The sequence below is a fragment of the Stegostoma tigrinum genome, chromosome 35 (assembly GCF_030684315.1).
Source record: "Stegostoma tigrinum isolate sSteTig4 chromosome 35, sSteTig4.hap1, whole genome shotgun sequence".
NCBI lineage: Eukaryota > Metazoa > Chordata > Chondrichthyes > Orectolobiformes > Stegostomatidae > Stegostoma > Stegostoma tigrinum.
Window position 1 is genome coordinate 157,645 of NC_081388.1, and position 21,924 is coordinate 179,568.

The 21,924-nt window shown below is 45.8% G+C and overlaps 1 long non-coding RNA gene across 1 annotated transcript in view; it reads right to left on the minus strand.

The window, feature by feature from the left end:
- Positions 1-21,924, minus strand: part of LOC132206322 (uncharacterized) — a 218,044-nt gene that overhangs the window by 108,019 nt on the left and 88,101 nt on the right. The window contains exons 6-8 of the long non-coding RNA XR_009442973.1: positions 17,431-17,490; positions 15,755-15,919; positions 11,230-11,342 (exon numbers count right to left, since the gene is read on the minus strand). This is a non-coding gene — a long non-coding RNA (uncharacterized LOC132206322). The remainder of the gene's footprint in view (positions 1-11,229; positions 11,343-15,754; positions 15,920-17,430; positions 17,491-21,924) is intronic.

Consider the following 21,924-nt stretch of genomic DNA (forward strand, 5'->3'; position numbering starts at 1 on the left):
AGTCACTGAAATGCATTCCACTCTGTTACTGCCTCCCATTTCACTCAGTCACGGTGTCCCATTTCACTCAGTCACTGCATCCCAATTCACTCAGTCACGACAACCCATTTCCCACAGTCATTGCAGCCAATTTCACTCTCTCACTGCATTCAATTTCCATCCATCAGTGCATTCAATTTCCGTCAGTCACTGCATCGCATTTCACTCAGTCAGGGCATCCTATTTCACTCAGTCAGGGCATCCTATTTCACTCAGTCGGGGCATCCTATTTCACTCAGTCGGGGCATCCCATTTCCCTCAGTCACTGCATCCCATTTCATGCAATCACTGCATCCCATTTCACGCAGACACTGCATCCCATTTCACGCAGACACTGCATCCCATTTCACGCAGTCACTGCATCACACTTCACACAGTCACGGCATCACATTTCACGCAGTCACGGCATCACATTTCACTCCGTCACGGCATCACATTTCACTCCGTCACGGCATCACATTTCACTCCGTCACTGCATCACATTTCACTCAGTCACTGCATCACATTTCACTCATTCACTGCATCCCATTTCACGCAGTCACTGCATCCCATTTCACACAGTCACTGCATCCCGTTTCTCATCTGACGCTGCATTCAAGTTCCGTCAGGTACTGCATCCCATTTCCTCAGTCACTGCATCCCATTTCCCTCAGTCACTGTATCCCATTTCTCTCAGTCACTCCATCCCATTTCCAACAGTCATTGCATCCAATTTCACTCTCTCACTGCATCCCATTTCACTCAGTCACGGCATCCCAATGCCCTCAGTCACGGCATCCCATTTCCCTCAGTCACGGCATCCCATTTCCCTCAGTCACTGCGTCCCATTTCACTCAGTCACAGCATCCCATTTCCCTCAGTCACAGCATCCCATTTCACTCAGACACTGCATCCCATTTCTCTCAGTCACTCCATCCCATTTCATGCAGTCACTGCACCCCATTTCACTCAGACACTGCATCCCATTTCTCTCAGTCACTCCATCCCATTTCATGCAGTCACTGCATCCCATTTCACGCAGACACTGCATCACATTCCACGCAGTCACTGCATCACATTTCACTCCATCACTGCAACACATTTCACTCAGTCACTGCATCTCCTTTCCATCAGTCACTGCATCTCCTTTCCTTCAGTCACTGCATCTCACTTCACTCATTCACTGCATCCTATTTCACGCAGTCACTGCATCTCCTTTCACACAGTCACTGCATCCCGTTTCTCATCTGACGCTGCATTCAAGTTCCGTCAGGAACTGCATCCCATTTCCTCAGTCACTGCATCCCATTTCCCTCAGTCACAGCATCCCCTTTCACTCAGTGACTGCATCCAATTTCACTCAGTCAATGCATCCCATTACACTCAGTCACTGCCTCCCTTTTCCCACAGTCAGTGCAAACTTTTCCCACAGTCACTGCAACCGATTTCCCACAGTCACTGCATCGCATTTCACTCAGTCACTGCATCACATTTAACTGAGACAGTGAATCTCAGTGAACTGAGGCAGTGCATCCTATTTCCCACAATCACTGCATCTCCTTTCCCTCAGTCACTGCATCTCATTTTCCACAGTCACTACATCTCCTTTCCCTCAGTCACTGCACCTCCTTACCCTCAGTCACGGCACCTCCTATCCCTCAGTCACTGCATCCCATTTAACGGAGACAGTGAATCCTATTCAAGTGAGACGGTGAATCAATTTCCATCAGTCACCACACCCTATTCCCCACAGTCACAGCATCACATTTCACTCAGGCACTGCATCCCATTTCACTCAGGCACTACATCCCATTTAACTCAGTCACTGCATCCCATTTAACTCAGTCACTGCATTCCATTACCCTCAGTCACTGCATCCCATTGCCCTCAGGCATGGCATCCCATTTCCCACAGTCACAGCATCCCATTTCCCACAGTCACAGCATCCCATTTCCCCACAGTCACTGCATCTCATTTCCCCACAGTCACTGCATCTCATTTCCGTCAGTCACTGCATCTCATTTCCCTCAGTCACTGCATCGCATTTCACTCAGTCACTGCATCACATTTAACTGAGACAGTGAATCTCAGTGAACTGAGGCAGTGCATCCTATTTCCCACAATCACTGCATCTCCTTTCCCTCAGTCACTGCATCTCATTTTCCACAGTCACTGCAGCTCCTTTCCCTCAGTCACTGCATCCCATTTAACTCAGTCACTGCATTCCATTACCCTCAGTCACTGCATCCCATTGCCCTCAGGCACAGCATCCCATTTCCCACAGTCACAGCATCCCATTTCCCACAGTCACAGCATCCCATTTCCCCACAGTCACTGCATCTCATTTCCCCACAGTCACTGCATCTCATTTCCGTCAGTCACTGCATCTCATTTCCCTCAGTCACTGCATCGCATTTCACTCAGTCACTGCATCACATTTAACTGAGACAGTGAATCTCAGTGAACTGAGGCAGTGCATCCTATTTCCCACAATCACTGCATCTCCTTTCCCTCAGTCACTGCATCTCATTTTCCACAGTCACTGCAGCTCCTTTCCCTCAGTCACTGCATCTCCTTGCCCTCAGTCACTACATCTCCTTTCCCTCAGTCACTGCACCTCCTTACCCTCAGTCACGGCACCTCCTATCCCTCAGTCACTGCATCCCATTTAACGGAGACAGTGAATCCTATTCAAGTGAGACGGTGAATCAATTTCCATCAGTCACCACACCCTATTCCCCACAGTCACAGCATCACATTTCACTCAGGCACTGCATCCCATTTCACTCAGGCACTACATCCCATTTAACTCAGTCACTGCATCCCATTTAACTCAGTCACTGCATTCCATTACCCTCAGTCACTGCATCCCATTGCCCTCAGGCATGGCATCCCATTTCCCACAGTCACAGCATCCCATTTCCCACAGTCACAGCATCCCATTTCCCCACAGTCACTGCATCTCATTTCCCCACAGTCACTGCATCTCATTTCCGTCAGTCACTGCATCTCATTTCCCTCAGTCACTGCATCCCATTATCACTCAGTCACTGCATCACATTTAACGGAGACAGTGAATCCTATTCAAATGAGACAGTGAATCAATTTCCATCAGTCACCACACCCTTTTCCCCACAGTCACGGCATCACATTTCACTCAGGTACTGCATCCCATTACCCTCAGGCACGGCATCCCATTTCACTCGGGCACTGCGGCCCATTTCACTCAGTCACGGTGTCCCATTTCACTCAGTCACTGCATCCCAATTCACTCAGTCACGACAACCCATTTCCCACAGTCATTGCAGCCAATTTCACTCTCTCACTGCATTCAATTTCCATCCATCAGTGCATTCAATTTCCGTCAGTCACTGCATCGCATTTCACTCAGTCAGGGCATCCTATTTCACTCAGTCAGGGCATCCTATTTCACTCAGTCGGGGCATCCTATTTCACTCAGTCGGGGCATCCCATTTCCCTCAGTCACTGCATCCCATTTCATGCAATCACTGCATCCCATTTCACGCAGACACTGCATCCCATTTCACGCAGACACTGCATCCCATTTCACGCAGTCACTGCATCACACTTCACACAGTCACGGCATCACATTTCACGCAGTCACGGCATCACATTTCACTCCGTCACGGCATCACATTTCACTCCGTCACTGCATCACATTTCACTCAGTCACTGCATCACATTTCACTCATTCACTGCATCCCATTTCACGCAGTCACTGCATCCCATTTCACACAGTCACTGCATCCCGTTTCTCATCTGACGCTGCATTCAAGTTCCGTCAGGTACTGCATCCCATTTCCTCAGTCACTGCATCCCATTTCCCTCAGTCACTGTATCCCATTTCTCTCAGTCACTCCATCCCATTTCCAACAGTCATTGCATCCAATTTCACTCTCTCACTGCATCCCATTTCACTCAGTCACGGCATCCCAATGCCCTCAGTCACGGCATCCCATTTCCCTCAGTCACGGCATCCCATTTCCCTCAGTCACTGCGTCCCATTTCACTCAGTCACAGCATCCCATTTCCCTCAGTCACAGCATCCCATTTCACTCAGACACTGCATCCCATTTCTCTCAGTCACTCCATCCCATTTCATGCAGTCACTGCACCCCATTTCACTCAGACACTGCATCCCATTTCTCTCAGTCACTCCATCCCATTTCATGCAGTCACTGCATCCCATTTCACGCAGACACTGCATCACATTCCACGCAGTCACTGCATCACATTTCACTCCATCACTGCAACACATTTCACTCAGTCACTGCATCTCCTTTCCATCAGTCACTGCATCTCCTTTCCTTCAGTCACTGCATCTCACTTCACTCATTCACTGCATCCTATTTCACGCAGTCACTGCATCCCGTTTCTCATCTGACGCTGCATTCAAGTTCCGTCAGGAACTGCATCCCATTTCCTCAGTCACTGCATCCCATTTCCCTCAGTCACAGCATCCCCTTTCACTCAGTGACTGCATCCCATTTCACTCAGTCAATGCATCCCATTACACTCAGTCACTGCCTCCCTTTTCCCACAGTCAGTGCAAACTTTTCCCACAGTCACTGCAACCGATTTCCCACAGTCACTGCATCGCATTTCACTCAGTCACTGCATCACATTTAACTGAGACAGTGAATCTCAGTGAACTGAGGCAGTGCATCCTATTTCCCACAATCACTGCATCTCCTTTCCCTCAGTCACTGCATCTCATTTTCCACAGTCACTGCAGCTCCTTTCCCTCAGTCACTGCATCTCCTTGCCCTCAGTCACTACATCTCCTTTCCCTCAGTCACTGCACCTCCTTACCCTCAGTCACGGCACCTCCTATCCCTCAGTCACTGCATCCCATTTAACGGAGACAGTGAATCCTATTCAAGTGAGACGGTGAATCAATTTCCATCAGTCACCACACCCTATTCCCCACAGTCACAGCATCACATTTCACTCAGGCACTGCATCCCATTTCACTCAGGCACTACATCCCATTTAACTCAGTCACTGCATCCCATTTAACTCAGTCACTGCATTCCATTACCCTCAGTCACTGCATCCCATTGCCCTCAGGCATGGCATCCCATTTCCCACAGTCACAGCATCCCATTTCCCACAGTCACAGCATCCCATTTCCCCACAGTCACTGCATCTCATTTCCCCACAGTCACTGCATCTCATTTCCGTCAGTCACTGCATCTCATTTCCCTCAGTCACTGCATCCCATTATCACTCAGTCACTGCATCACATTTAACGGAGACGTTGAATCCTATTCAAATGAGACAGTGAATCAATTTCCATCAGTCACCACACCCTTTTCCCCACAGTCACGGCATCACATTTCACTCAGGTACTGCATCCCATTACCCTCAGGCACGGCATCCCATTTCACTCGGGCACTGCGGCCCATTTCACTCGGGCACTGCGGCCCATTTCACTCGGGCACTGCGGCCCATTTCACTCGGGCACTGCAGCCCATTTCACTCAGGCACTGCGGCCCATTTCACTCGGGCACTGTGGCCCATTTCACTCGGGCACTGCGGCCCATTTCACTCAGACAGTGCATCTCATTTCACTCAGTCACTGCATCCCATTTCCCTCAGTCACTGCTTCCCATGTCAATCAGTCACTGCATCCCATTTCACTCAGTCACTGCATCCCATTTCACTCAATCACTGCATCCCATTTCACTCAGCCACTGCATCCCATTTCACTCAGCCACTGCATCACATTTCACTCAGTCACTGCGTCCCATTTCACGCAGTCACTGCATCCCATTTCACTCAGCCACTGCATCTCATTTCCGTCAGTTTCTGCATCATATTTCCATCAAACAAGGCATCTCATTTCACTCAGTCACTGCATCGCATTTCACTCAATCAGTGCTTCCAATTTCACTTAGTCACTGTATCTCATTTCACTCAGTCACTGCGTCCCATTTCCCTCAATCACTGCATCACATTTCACTCAGAGACTGCATCCCATTTCACGCAGAGACTGCATCCCATTTCTCTCAGTCACTGCATCACATTTCTCTCAGTCACTGCATCACATTTCCCTCAGTCACTGCATCACATTTCACACAGTCACTGCATCCCATTTCACTCAGTCACTGCATCCCATTTCCATTAGTCACTGTTTCCCGTATCTCACAGGCAGTGCATTCAATTTCCCACACTCACTGCTTCCCATATCCCATAGTCACAGCATCTCCTTTCCCTCAGTCTCTGCATCGCATTTCACTCAGTCAATGCTTCCCTTGTCTCTCAGTCACTGCATCCCATGTCCCTCACTCACTGCATCCCATTTCCCTCAGTCACTGCATCTCATTTCACTCAGGCACTGTATCCCATTTCCCTCACTCACTGCACCCCAAGTCCGCTCAGGCACTGCATCCCCATGAACTCAGTCACTGCGTCCCATTTCCATCAGGTACTGCATCACATTTCCATCAGACACTGCAGCTCATGTCACTCCGTCACTGCATCCCATTTCCCACAGTCACTGCATCTCCTTCACCACAGTCACTGCATCCCATTTCACGCAGTCACTACATCCCATTTCACTCAGTCACTGCATCGTATTTTACTCAGTCACTGCATCCCATTTCACTCAATCACTGCATCTCCTTCAACACAGTCAGTGCATCCCATTTCCATCACTCACTGTTTCCCTTATCTCACAGACGCTGCATTCAATTTCCCACACTCACTGCATCCCATTTCCCATCGTCACAGCATCTCCTTTCCCTAAGTCTCTGCATCGCAATTCACTCAGTGATTGCATCCCATTTCCCTCAGTCACTGCATCGCATTTCCCGCAGTCACTGCATCTCATTTTCCTCAGTCACTGCATCTCCTTTCCCTCAGTCACTGCATCCCATTTCCCTCAGTCACTGCAACCTTTTCCTATAGTCACTGCAACACAATTCCCACAGTCACTGCATCCCATTTCACTCGGTCAGTGCATCCCATTTCACTCAGTCACTGCATCACATTTCACTCAGTCACTGCATCACATTTCACTCAGTCACTGCATCCCATTTCACTCAGTCACTGCATCCCATTTACTCAATCACTGCATCTCCTTCACCACAGTCACTGCATCACATTTCTTTCAGTCACTGTTTCCCGTATCTCACAGACGATGAATTCAATTTCCCACACTCACTGCATCCAATTTCCATCATTCACTGCATCCCATTTCACCCAGTCATTGCATCCCATTTCACCCAGTCACTGCATCCCATTTCAGTCAGGCACTGCAGCCCATTTCACTCAGGCACTGCAGCCCATTTCACTCAGGCACTGCAGCCCATTTCACTCAGTCACTGCATCGCATTTCACTCAGTCACTGCATCACATTGCACTCAGTCACTGCATCGCATTTCACTCAGTCACTGCATCGCATTTCACTCAGTCACTGTATCGCATTTCACTCAGTCACTGCGTCTCATTTCACTCAGTCACTGCGTCTCATTACCCTCAGTCACTGCATGTCATTTTCCACAGTGACTGCATCCCATTTCACTCAGTCACTGCATCCCATTTCACTCAGTCACTGCATCCCATTTCCCTCAGTCACTGCATCACATTTCACACAGTCACTGCATCCCATTTCACACAGTCACTGCCTCCCATTTCATCCAGTCACTGCATCCCATTTCCCTCAGTCACTGCCTCCCTTTTCCCACAGATACTGCAAACTTTTCTCACAGTCACTGCAACCCATTTCCCACAGTCACTGCACCTCATTTCCCAAAGACACTGCATCTCATTTCGTTCAGTCACTGCATCCCATTTCCATCAGTCAATGCATCCCATTATCCCTCAGTCACTGCATCCCATTTAAATCAGTCACTGCATCACATTTCACTCAGGCACTGCATCCTATTTCACCCAGGCACTGCATCCCATTTCACTCAGGCACTGCATCCCATTTCACTCAGGCACTGCATCCTATTTCACTCAGGCACTGCATCCTATTTCACTCAGGCACTGCATCCTATTTCACCCAGGCACTGCAGCCCATTTCACTCAGGCACTGCAGCCCATTTCACTCAGGCACTGCAGCCCATTTCCCTCAGGCACTGCAGCCCATTTCCCACAGTCACTGCAGCCCATTTCCCCCAGTGTCTGCAACCCATTTCCCCCAGTCACTGCATCTCCTTTACCTCAGTCACTGCATCCCATTTCACTCAGTCACTCCCTCCCATTTCAGTCAGTCACTACCTCCCATTTCACTCAGTCACTGCCTCCCACTTCACTCAGTGCCTGCCTCCCACTTCACTCAGTCACTGCCTCCCACTTCACTCAGTCACTGCCTCCCACTTCACTCAGTCACCACCTCCCATTTCTCTCAGTCACTGCATCTCCTTTCCCTCAGACACTGCATCACATTTCACTCAGTCACAGAACCACATTTCCCTCAGTCACAGAATCACATTTCCATCAGTCACTGCATCCCATTATCCCTCAGTCACTGCATCCCATTTAAATCAGTCACTGCATCACATTTCACTCAGGCACTGCATCCTATTTCACCCAGGCACTGCATCCCATTTCACTCAGGCACTGCATCCTATTTCACTCAGGCACTGCATCCTATTTCACTCAGGCACTGCATCCTATTTCACCCAGGCACTGCAGCCCATTTCACTCAGGCACTGCAGCCCATTTCCCTCAGGCACTGCAGCCCATTTCCCACAGTCACTGCAGCCCATTTCCCCCAGTGTCTGCAACCCATTTCCCCCAGTCACTGCATCTCCTTTACCTCAGTCACTGCATCCCATTTCACTCAGTCACTCCCTCCCATTTCAGTCAGTCACTACCTCCCATTTCACTCAGTCACTGCCTCCCACTTCACTCAGTGCCTGCCTCCCACTTCACTCAGTCACTGCCTCCCACTTCACTCAGTCACTGCCTCCCACTTCACTCAGTCACCACCTCCCATTTCTCTCAGTCACTGCATCTCCTTTCCCTCAGACGCTGCATCACATTTCACTCAGTCACAGAACCACATTTCCCTCAGTCACAGAATCACATTTCCCTCAGTCACAGCATCACATTTCCCTCAGTCACAGCATCACATTTAACGGAGACAGTGAATCCTATTCAAATGAGATGGTGAATCAATTTCCATCAGTCACCACACCCTATTCCCCACAGTCACGGCATCACATTTCACTCAGGCACTGCATCCCATTACCCTCAGGCACGGCATCCCATTTCACTCAGGCACTGCGGCCCATTTCACTAGGGCAATGAAGCCCATTTCACTCAGGCACTGCAGCCATTTCACTCAGTCACTGCATCCCATTTCACTCAGTCACTGCATCCCATTACCCACAGTCACTGCATCCCATTACCGTCAGTCACTGCATCCCATTACACTCAGTCACTGCCTCCCATTACCCTCAGTCACTGCATCCTATTTCACTCAGTCACTGCATTCCATTACCGTCAATCACTGCATCCCATTACCCTCAGTCACTGCATCCAATTTCACTGAGTCACTGCATCCAATTTCACTGAGTCACTGAATCGCATTTGTTGTTCTCACTTGAATGCAATGGTCATGAATCTCCTCCAATGGCTTGTCATGTATTTCCAATGCAAAATTTTACCAAGTTTTGATTTTCAATTTTGATTACATGTGTTTCCTCTATTCTATAAGATGCTGCAATAAACTCAAATTTGACAAATCATAATTCAACCACCATTACCTACAGAGTTAATTTCATCAAACAGGTCCAATTAGAATTGTCACATTCCCAAATCCTGATTCAAGTTTTTCTAATTATGGGCCACGTGGTTAAGAAAAAAGACACTTAGAATCAGAGAGATGTACAGTCGGGAAACAGATCCTTTGGCCCAATTTGTCTATGTTGACCAGATATCCTAAATTAATTTAGTCCCATTTGCCAGCATTTGGCCCATATTCCTCTCAACCCATCCTATTCATATACCCATCCACATGCCTTTTAAACGCACAAGCCTCCACCACTTCCTCTGGCAGCTCACTCCATACATGCACCACTATGAAAAAAATCCGGTCCATTTTAAATCCTCCCTGTCTCATTTTTAACCTATTCCCTCGAGTTTTGGATTCCAGCAACCCAGGGAAAAGATCTTGGCTGTTCGCTCTATCCACGTCCCTCGTAATTGCATAAACTTCTATATGGTCAGCCCTGAACTCCAAAGTTCCAAGAAATAGCTGCCTGTTCAAGCCCACGGTATACCTCCAACCTCCGATGCTGGCAACATCCTTGTAGATCTTCTCTGAACCCTTTCAAGTTTACAACATACAACAATACAGCGCAGAACAGGCCCTTCGGCCCTCAATGTTGCGCCTACATCCTTCCTCTCGCAAGGAGACCAAAATCGATTGCAGTATTCCAAAAGCAGCCGAACCAACGTCCTACATGGCTGCTAAGTGATCTGCCAACTCCTATACTCAATGCACTGACCGATAAAGGCGAGCACACCAAATGTCTCCTTCATATCCTTTCTACCGGTGGCTGTACTTTGATGGAACTACGAAACTGCACTCCAGCATCTCTTTATTAAGCAACTCTCCCCACAACCTTCAGTGTAAACGTGCTGCCCTGATTTGCCTTTCCAAGATGTAGCACCTCACATTTGTCTAACCTCAACACCATCTGTCATTCCTCAGTTCATTGGCCCTTGTCAATGTCCCATTGTATTCTGAGGTGACCTTCTTGGCTGGCTACTATACCTTCAATCATTGGGAAACTTACTAACCACACCTTCTATTTTCATGTCCAAATCATTGCATCACTTCAACTCCCCCTCCCACTCCCTGAATGACATATCCATCCTGGGGCTCTTCCAGTGTCACAACCAAACCACCCAGAAACTGGAGGAGCAGCACCTCATATTCTGCCTCGGGAGCTTCCAACTCAATAGCCTCAATGTGGACTTGGCCACCCTCAAAATCTCCCCACCCGCCAGCCTCATCCCAAGACTAGTTCCTCCCCTCATCCCCGCCTCCATGACCTGTCCGCCTTCTCTCCCACCTATCCACTCCTCCCACCTCACTGACCAACTCGCACCACTGCTTGGAATTATTCTTCTTTTCACGCTTCATCAGCTCGATGTTATTTCTAAAATCTATTTTCCAATTGTTGGAAAAAGTGAGATAAAGAGAAGTAAAAGAAGTTACATTCTTACCGCTCGTGAAATCTCTGAATGTTCTTCTGTTGAAAGGCCGCCAAGGAACGATGCAATTCTTTTGTCACAAACGCTGTGAGGGAGACATCTTTGTCGGTTCCACTAACTCCACCCTAAGGAAGACAAACCCACGTAACATATCTAGTGACTTAAAACATACTCTATTGTTGCCCAAGGTGGAGAGCTGGATGAACACAGCAGGTCAAGCAGCATCAGAGAAGCAAGGAAGCTGATGTTTCGGGACGAGACCCTGCTTCAGAAAATTGGCGCTGGAGAATCTGAGATAACAAGGTGCAGAGCCGGATGATACTGCTTGGCCTGCTGTGTTCATCCAGCTTTACACCTTCTTATCTCAGATTCTCCAGCATCTGCAGTTCCTACTACCTCTATTGTTGCCCTTTCACTTTACTGAACTAATATGAGCCAGTAGTTTTGTTTAGGCTCGTGTAATCTTACGGTTATTGGCCTGTACAAAATCCTGAATTAATTTTGATCGACTGACGGGAGGAGAGATGAATTTTATAGAAATTTTTGTTTTCTACCAATTTGCAGAGGGCATCGTGGGCGATTGAAGGACAGTGTTATTATCCTCCAGGTCTGCGGACTGCATCGTTACCAACTTGCCCATTTGCATACACATACAATATTCATTATGTACCAATGAAACATAATAAACCAATACTGCGTACTAAAAACAACGCTCACATATCAATGGAAATTTAAATATTTATCATAGAGTTTGAAGGATTGAATTCAATGATACAAAGCAAAAACCAGTGAAGATGAGTGCAGTTGGTCAGCACTTTTGCCACTAAGTGGAGGTTGGCAGTTTGAGGCCACCCAGGAACAAGCAAGCTCTGTCTAACTCCAAGGGCAGCACGGTGGCTCAGTGGTTAGCACTGCTGACTCACAGCGCCAGGGACCCAGGTTCGATCCCACCGTTGGACGATTTTCTGTGCGGAGCTTGTACATTCTGCCCATGCCTGCATGGGTTCCTGCTGGGTGCACTGGTTTCCTCCCACAGTCCAAAGATGTGCAGGCTCGGTGTATGGGCCATGCCAAACTTGCCCATTGTGTTTAGGGATGTGTAGATTAGGTGTGTTAGTCATGGGAAATGTAGGGTTACTGAGGAAAGGGTCGGGGGATGAGTCAGGGTGAGATGCTCTTTGGAGGGTGGCCGTGGACGTTTTGGGTCAAAAGGGGCTTGTTTCCACACCGTAGGGATTCTATGATATGGAAGTATCTTTTGAAGTGGACATTCATGGGTATGCTATAACAGAGACCTTGAAATACTGCACAACAAATATTTGGAACTAGACTGTCAATTCAGATATAGCATCAAAAAAGGTCATGGAAGTTGTCACCGATATAAAGCAGGATTGATGAAAATCCAGCAGGAAAGGTGTCAAAAGGCACAGTATCTTTTATTCATCTCCAGTTATTTTGTCCAAGGCACTGGATGCTGGCAGGATTGAAACATTTAAGAAATGCTTCACAAATCACATATAAGGACCTGCACATCTTTGAACAATGGGAGGAAACTGCAGCACCTGGCAGAAGGCCCTCGCAGACGCGGGGAGGACATGACAATTCCACACAGATAATTACCCAAGACTGGAATCTCAATTGGCTCCCCAGTGCATGAGCAGCTCTAACCACTGAGCAACTACGTTGCCCAGAAGGGGTTTTATAAGCGCATACATTATTTCCATTAAGACAGATCCAATCCTCTATGTCCAATCAAAATAACATATTGTAGATATCATGACAACAATCATAAATGATTTTGAATAAGTAAATCAAAAAAATTGAAATAGTTTCCAAGCCTAAATACTAGATATGGTGCAGTTAAGATGAATAGCGCAACAACAAAAAGGCCATATTTTATGTGACCATGGGTAACACTTGAAAACTTGCAACAATTTGTCGCCAGTAGTGCTCTGAAGTGGCTTGATGGTGCACTCCTTCATACACTGGAATGAAACTCCAAAGATCACAAATTCTCCTTCAATACCGTGTTGTAACAGTGACTGCATCAACCTGTGTTTATGGGCCTGACTGGAAACCCACACAACATGCATAAACAAAAAAATAATCTGAGGTGATAGGAGAAAAAAATGTATGTCTGCAACGTCTTTGAAAAGCAATTATTTGTAGCGGCTGCAAGCCCATAAGGAATCTCGTTTCACAGATTATATTCATTTGCACTGCAGGTCATGCCAGTCAGAATCAGTTTTCGTTTCATGACAGATAACTAAAATGTCCATTGCAATGAACTTTGGTTGATCAGAAGATTTTAAGTAAGGACTATGTCTTGTGTGAGCTGACGGCATTAGGGGATGGAGAAGGTACATGCACTGCTGGCATCTTGACACCATTGAATGAGCAAGCGTGGACGCAAAGGTTGTAACAGGTAACAATTGTACAGGCAATATCTTTTGAGCTCCTTCCAAGCAGGCCTGTAATACTCTAAAGCTGTGCTAGACCCTCACTTCCTCCACCTTACGTACGCTGCCTTTTCTTTTTGACAAGAAGCACCTCTGTACCCGTCATCCAAGGCTCCTTAATCTTACCCCTTCTTACCGGTCTCAGAGGAACAAATTTATACATCACTCGCAACAACTGCTCCTTGAACAGCCTCCACATGACTGCCGCGCCCTTTCTGTGGAACAATTGCTCCCAATCTGTACTTCCCAACTCCTGTCTGATAGTATCATAGTTTCCTTGACCCCAGTGAAATATCTTCCCCTGGAAACTGCTCCTTTCCCTTTCCATGGCTATGGTAAATGTGAGGCTCTTGCGGTCACTGTCGCCAAAGTGTTCTCCCACCACGAGATCTGACACCTGTCCTGGCTCATCGCCGAGCACCAAATCCAAAATGGCCTCCTGCCTCGTCGGCCTGTCCACATACTGAGGAGGGAAACCCTCCTGAACACACCTGACAAAAACGGCTCCATCCAAACCATCTGCACTAAGGAGGTTTCAATCTATATTGGGAAAGTTGAAGTCACCCATAACAACAACCCTGATACGTTTGCACTTTTCAACAATCTGCCGGCCAATGAGTTTTTCGATCTCCCAACTGCTATTTGGGGTCTGTAGAAAACCCCCAGTGAAGTGACTGCTGCCTTGCTGTTCCGAACTTCCACCCACACTGACTCAGTCGACAAACCTTCCTTGGCAACCTCAGCCCATACACCCGCAGTAGACGAGTCCTCAAAGGTTCTTTCAGCCGCCGTTATACTGTCCTTGACCAACAAAGCCACACCTCCCCCTCTTTTACCACCTTCCCAGACCTTAATGAAAGATCTAAACCCGAGAACCTGCAACATCCATTCCTGACCCTGCTCTATCCGTGCCTCCGGAATGGCCACAACATCGAAGTCCCAGGTACCTATCCAAGCTGCAAGCTCACCTACATTATTCCGGACACTCCCGGCATTAAAGTCGTCACACTTCAATCCAGCTTGCTGTCTGCCAGCACACTTCTGTGACAGTGAGGTCCTGACCATGTCCTCCCTACACTCATCCTCCTGTGTACTAGGACTGCACCTCAGTTTCCCATCCCCCTTCTGAGCTCATTTAAATCCACCCAAATGGCACTAGCCAATTTCCCACCCAGGATATTCGTGCCCCTCTCATTCAAGTGGAGACCATCCTGTTTGTACAGGTCCCACCTTCCCCAGAACGAGCCCCAATTGTCCATGTACCTGAAGCCCTCCCACCTGCACCATCCCTGCAGCCACGTCTTCAGCTGAAATCTCTCCCTGTTCTTTGCCTCGCTATCACGTGGTACGGGTGACAAACCAGAGATGACCACTCTGCTTGTTCTAGCTCTCGGCTTCCACCCCAGCTCCCTCAAATCCTGCCTGACATCCCTATCCCTCTTTCGACACATGCCGTTGGTGCCTATGTGGATCACGACTTGGGGCTGGTCACCCTCTCCCCTCAGAACCCGAAAGAGACGATCCGAGACATCACAGACCATGGCACCTGGGAGGCAACACACCAATCGTGAGTCTCTTTCGTTCCCGGCAAATGTTCTATCAGTCCCTCGAACTACTGAGTCCCCAATGACTATCACTCTCTTCCTATCCCCGCTTCCCTTCTGTGCAAGAGGGACAGACTCTGTGCCAGAGACCTGCACCCTACTGCATACCCCTGCTAACTCGTCCCCCGGAACAGTATCCAAAATGGTATAGTTGTTTTTCAGGGGAGCTACTGCAGGGGATTTCAGGGGAACGACCACAGGGGAAGGTTAGTCAAGCTACACCGGGTAAACGTGCATTTTTGGCTGAAGAAACATGTGTTTCAATGTGAGCTAATGGAAGAAGCCATGGAGTCAAAGCTAAACATTTCGACAATAAGACAACCATTCTTAAAAGCAGCATACAGCGTGAAAAAGAAATGAGCTGCTTTAATATCCACTTAAAATTTATGTGGAATATCAGATGAAATTTTCTTATTGACTCCATTGTGCAATCATATCGAGCTAAAAATGTTAACTGCATTAATTAATACTAACCAGAAACGGACTTTGTCGTAAATGGTTTGACGATTTTCTGTATCTGGAACATCCCTTTTCCTTCATGAACGAAGATCGTACCAACCTATGGTACCAAACTGTGCGTCAAATGGATGGGACACATAATCTTTAAATTCCTCATCAAAACAGTCTCATCGTAAGGTTCTGTGCAATAAAAGAGAAAGAATAAACATGTTTCCCACAATTTTGCTGATGTTTACGAACAGAATGCTCAAATTCAAAAAGTTTGGGCTGGCATGTCTGCTTCCTCCAGCCTGTTTAAACTGTTCCATTCAATGTGAAATTTGTGATAAGTTTTAGCACACAGGTCTGTGTGATCTGCGCCACCACCTTCTATTAGTCATACATGCTTTCCCCCTCTTCCTGTAATACATTCCTTGAAGTGTTCAATGAGATTTTGATTTTAAATCTTATTGTCATATTCTTTTGATTCTCAAGCATCAATGAATCTGATGTTGCCGCCATTCCATGCAGTGCACAGCACGTCAAACAGAAGTCTTGCTCTTGCCATGAGCACTGAGGTAGTATGGGGTCACAACTGTCTCATAGTTCAGAAAGAAATTCTATATATAGGGCTATGACGAGTCATGCAGTTAATTTTATTTGACATGCTATTTCTTTTCTTCACAAATATGCTGGATTTAAAGTGATCTTCACCCTCATTTAAAATGAATTCAATATCCAACCATCTGTAAAACCAGCATATCCAAATTTTAATTTGAGTTCAGTGTTACACAAATATATGACTTTTTTAAAAATTATGTTCGAGTCAACATTAACATTTCATTCCCTGACAGCGGGTGAACTTACTTTTAAACTCCAATTTTCCTTCGGTATTAACGGAGAGGTGAGCCTTTTTGCAATCACCGAAAGGCTGCACCAGTTTATGCTAAAACTTACGCAACTGTAAGTTTCACAAATATGTTCCTATTAAACACTAATTCCTATTGAAGCAGTATGAAGCTAAATTCATTCAACTGGACAGCAAAAACGGTCAAGATTTTAAAAGCAAGCAACTATTTTGAAGTCACTCTTCGAACTAAATTCCATCTTGGTGTGTGAGAGTCCATAGGTTCCTCACTCTCAACGAACCATTCAACTGTCATGCAATTACTGAAACACACAGACAAAAAACATCAATGTTAACAGTCACTAAGATTTTGAGAGTGATTTGGAATTCGTACTCAATACCCCCTGGGGAAAATCTGTTCCAATCTGGATAGTACTCACTTATTACCATCCCACCTACCTTCCCCAGCACCTCCTCCCCCTCCACGCTATTTGTTTCTGAGCTCCCTTCCACCCTCCATTTCTGAGGAAGGGTCCTGACCCAAAACCTCAACTTTCTTGAGCCTCTGATGCTGCCTGCCCTGCTGTGTTCCTCCAGCTCCACACTGTGTTATCTCAGACACCAACATTGGCAGTTCTTACTATCTGGATAACTCATTCTCACCTTGTCACAAGTGATTTATACTCATTATCTTTTCAGATGACGCATGTACATGTAGATACATAAATATACATATTGCACTTTTATGCCTGAACCATTAGCCTAGAGGATATTTTAAAAGAGTCTCTTCATATCTGCATGAAAGAGAAATCATCAAGGTCATAACTTTCATTTGAGGAATAACTCGAACATTCAAAGTACTCACAGTCAGTGTCCCATTTCCTTGACCAGTCAATTTGATGTGAATCTTTCTTCCAAGTGGAAACTATAACAGCAATTATATTTGAGAGTCAAACACTTCATTGCATCACCAATATTTCCTTGTCTGTTTGAAGCATAACATAATGAAATAATCATGGACAGATTGGCCAAAAAGGTAATTTAATGTGTGTTATGGCAACTCAAAATCACAACCATTGAAGTGATCTTTAAAAAGCTGCTGTCATACAACAGAGCACTTTTTGAGATGCAGTGATGAACATACTTCCTGAGATGCAAATAATATGTGCCAAATTAATTCCAAAGAACACCTTTACAAGGAAAAAGAAGCTAAAAATCTCTTTACATTGCGAAGCTTGTCAGATTGCTATTAGTCAATGGAAATTGTTCAGAACAATTATTTATTCCCAGATGAAAAGGAAGTGTATACATTTCATGACAACAAAATGTGAGGCTGGATGAACACAGCAGGCCAAGCAGCATCTCAGGAGCACTTTTGTCCTCCTGAGATGCTGCTTGGCCTGCTGTGTTCATCCAGCCTCACATTTTGTTGTCTTGGATTCTCCAGCATCTGCAGTTCCCTTTATCTCGTATACATTTCATTTTCACATCTTATCCAAGAGAGAAAAAAAAACACCTTCATGAAAGCATTGTCAAACAAGAAGACTCACAAAAAAAGACATTTGGCCCATTGAATATTCCTCCATCATTCGGTGAGATCATGGTTGATCTCATTACATTTATCATGACACAGCATTTCCACCAAACCCTCCTTGTAGCTAATACATTCCGATCGAAGTAACATCCTGGTAAATCTCTGTTTCTGGGCCATGCCTTGTCTTTCTAAATATTTTTTCAGTCATCTACAAATTTAGCCACAGCACATGCACCTCTTTCCTCCAAGTCATTAATAAACAAGCACAAGAGCTGTGGTTCCTTCAGCGCGACCTCATTTCTTACTGACAAGCCAACCCTGGCATCTCTGTCCATTTGTATTGGAGATAATGGGAACTGCAGATGCTTCTGAATCCAAGATAACAAAGTGTGGATCTGGATGAACACAGCAGGATGAACACACAGAAGTAGAAGGGTCTCGGCATAAAACGTCAGCTTTTACTCTCCTGAGATGCTGCTTGGCCTGCTGTGCTCATCCAGCTCCACACTTTGTTATCTCTGTCCATTTGCCTGTTCTTTCTATCGGACATGAATCATTGGCTATTTCGTTCCCAACACTTGTCCCCTAACAACCACCTCTCTGTGATACCCAGAGTGATGTATCTGTCAATTTCAATCTGCACCACAAACTCATTCACTTTGTTTCATACACTCCCTGCAATTCAATACAAGATCTTCAGTCTGGCATTTACAGCCACCCTTCTTATCTGCTGTAGCTGAAGTGAGACTCCTGACCATTTCCATACTTTTTGTCCTCTTACTTGCTCTGGAAACTTTGCTGAGCACTTACCAGCTTCTAACTTTTTCCACAATTTTCCATGCAACTGAGCTCACCCACTCCACACTTTTTATTTTAACGCCCTAGCCCCAGACCTAGCTCTGTATTTTGCCAGGATACTTGTCCCAATATGATTCTCGTCGAGCCTATAACAACAGAACGACTCCCTCCTTCCCCATACCGATGCCAATGTCCCATGAATTCAAACACATTTCTGCCAAGCCACCATTTGAACAATGTACATCTATAATTATGTTCACACCGTGCCAAATTGCTCAGATAATAATCCAGAGATTATTACCATTCTGGTTCTGCTTTCTCACCTCAGCACCTCGGTGCTCATAATCCCTCAGCAGAACCTCTTTCCTCTTTCTTCCATATCAATGGTACCTGTGTGGACCACGATAGCTGGATTTCTACTCCTCCCACTTCAAGTTCCTTTGTAGCCGAGATGGAATATCCTGAACCTGGGCACCAGGCAGGCAACACTACTTTCGAGACTCTCGATCCTGGTCACAACGAACAGTGTTCATTCCCCTAACTATACTACCTCTGATTATAACCACATTTCACTTTTTATCTCCTCTTGAATGTCCCCCCTGTACCACAGTGCTACAGTCAGTTTACTCATCTTCCCTATACCCTGCACTCTCATCCACACAGGAAGAAAGAATCTCAAACCTGTTAGATAAGATCAAAGGCCAAGGTTCCTTCTGCACTACATCCTGGATCCTTCCACCTGCCCTGTTCTTTGTCATTGGCCACTGACCAAGTTTCAGCTAGTTAATCTAAGGTGTGTGACTGCCTCCTGAAGCACAGCATTCCCTGGTAACTCTGCCCCACGTGATTTGTTGATTGGTAAAAACTGAGATTCCAGTTCATCAACCGTAAACTGGAGTCTGGGGCCTGACCACTCGCCCGTCATGTAGGTACAAATCATCATCTGGCCTGGCATCTCCATTTCAATTACTTCGATCCTAATTTGATTTGAAAACATTCTGGTCTTTTAGTTTGTAGCCTGTAAAAATTTCTCCGATTTACTTTCAATCCGAAAGCTACCGATAATAGATTCTTAAACCAGTAGCGATCACCAACCAATGAACCTGGTTCACCCTCTCGGTCCCTGATTCTGGCTTCGATTCACCCTGTCTCAAAAAAAAATGCTTATGAACTATCAGGCAAAAAAAGCAAGCAAATGGCACCTCTTACCCTCTGCACTGACTTACCGCATTGCCACCAAGTTCCCCAAAATATATATTCACTTGGTGCATTTCACTTGAGATGTTATCTCTTCATCCAGAACGTGCAAAGCATACTGATCCAAAGCAATATACTACCTTCAAAACCTCAGCTCTCAGCTTATTACTTTTGAGTACATTCTCAATGCTTTCTCCAAGTCCAAACACAACACATTTACTGGTTTTCCTCTGTTAATTCTCCTCCCAAAACTTCCTCCAAAAACCCAAACAAATTAGCCAGACATAATTTCTCTTTCATCAGGCTATGGTGATTCTGTTTGATTAGATTATGATTTTCCAAATGTCCTGCTATTATTTTCTTCATAGTTGATTGCCACATATTTCCAACAATAGATGTCAGACTGGTTCGGTTGTAGTTATCTTCTTTTTGCCTCTCTCCTTTTTAAATAGGGACGTCACATCGGCATTTTTCCAGCCCTCAGATGCTTCTCGAGAATCTGAACCTTTTTGGGAAATTACAATCAATGCATATCCCGACTCTGAAGCTCATTGTTTCGAATCTTAGAAAGTAAACCATCACGGCAAAGAGTCTAATCTGCTTTCACTCCATTAGATTGTCGACTGCTACTTCTCTCATGGTAGTGATGGTGTGGTAGTGATGTGTTTAATTCCTCCCTGTATTCTTTAGTAATAAGGGGATCCTTGAAGTATCTTCCACTGTAAAGACTACCCTTATCTCATTATCACTGATAAGGGGAACTGCAGATGCTGGAGAATCCAAGATAACAAAGTGTGAAGCTGGATGAACACAGCAGGCCAAGCAGCATCTCAGGAGCACAAAAGCTGACGCTTCAGGCCTAGACCCTTTTCTCATTATCATTGTTTCTTGATTTAAAAATTAACCTGGCTGTTACAGCCTAGCATATGATTAATGGCATTACCTCTAAAACCTTCTTGGCTAAAGTGTTCAATAAATTGCTACAACCTGAAAGAAGTAATTCTTCCCTGAATTAATGGGAAACCAATTTGAAAATGTGGCCTCTGGTCGTAAAATCTTTCACAAATGGGAGTAATCTCGACGGATATACACTATCAAGCCTCTTAAGAATCTTAGATGTTGAAAAAATAAGATTGTTTTCAATCTCATAAACGCCAATGAACGTAGTCCCTGCCTGCCGAACTTTCATAAGCATAGCAATCCCCCCTGCCATTTCTCAAATCAACCCAGTCAACATGAGGTGTTCGGCCTCTGCAGCATTCGCTCTGTGGCCGTACATGACTTGTAAGTTACCATCCTGCTGCTACGTCTCTACTTCTATTTACGATGCAGTCCTCTGTCCATCCGAACATACTACCCTTGAACACATGGGCTCTTTTCTTTTGAGACACCTTATGAGCTGTACCTTATCAAATGCTTTTTTGACATCTCAATGTACTACATCAACTGGAAGTCCTTCATCAGTAATGTTTGTTTCCTTCTCAAAGCACTGTAGCAAGTTTGTCAAGTATTATTTCCCCTTTATAAAAGGATGTTACCTCTGTAGGATGTTATAGTACACTCAGTACCCTGTTATTTCATCTTTCATTGCAGGCATGAACATCTACCCAGGTTGACCTAAATTGGCAATACTTGCTTACTATTTTGTCCAAGTATCTTTGTAATCATGGTGTTATGTTCACAATCTTTCAATCCTCTGAGAATTTTCCACAATCTAAGGATTCTTGGAACAGTATCATCAGTGCCTCCATTGTATCTGTAGCTGCACTGTTCAACATGACAGGATACAACTCATCACACCCCTTGGATATTTTCTCTACTGATTGGAGT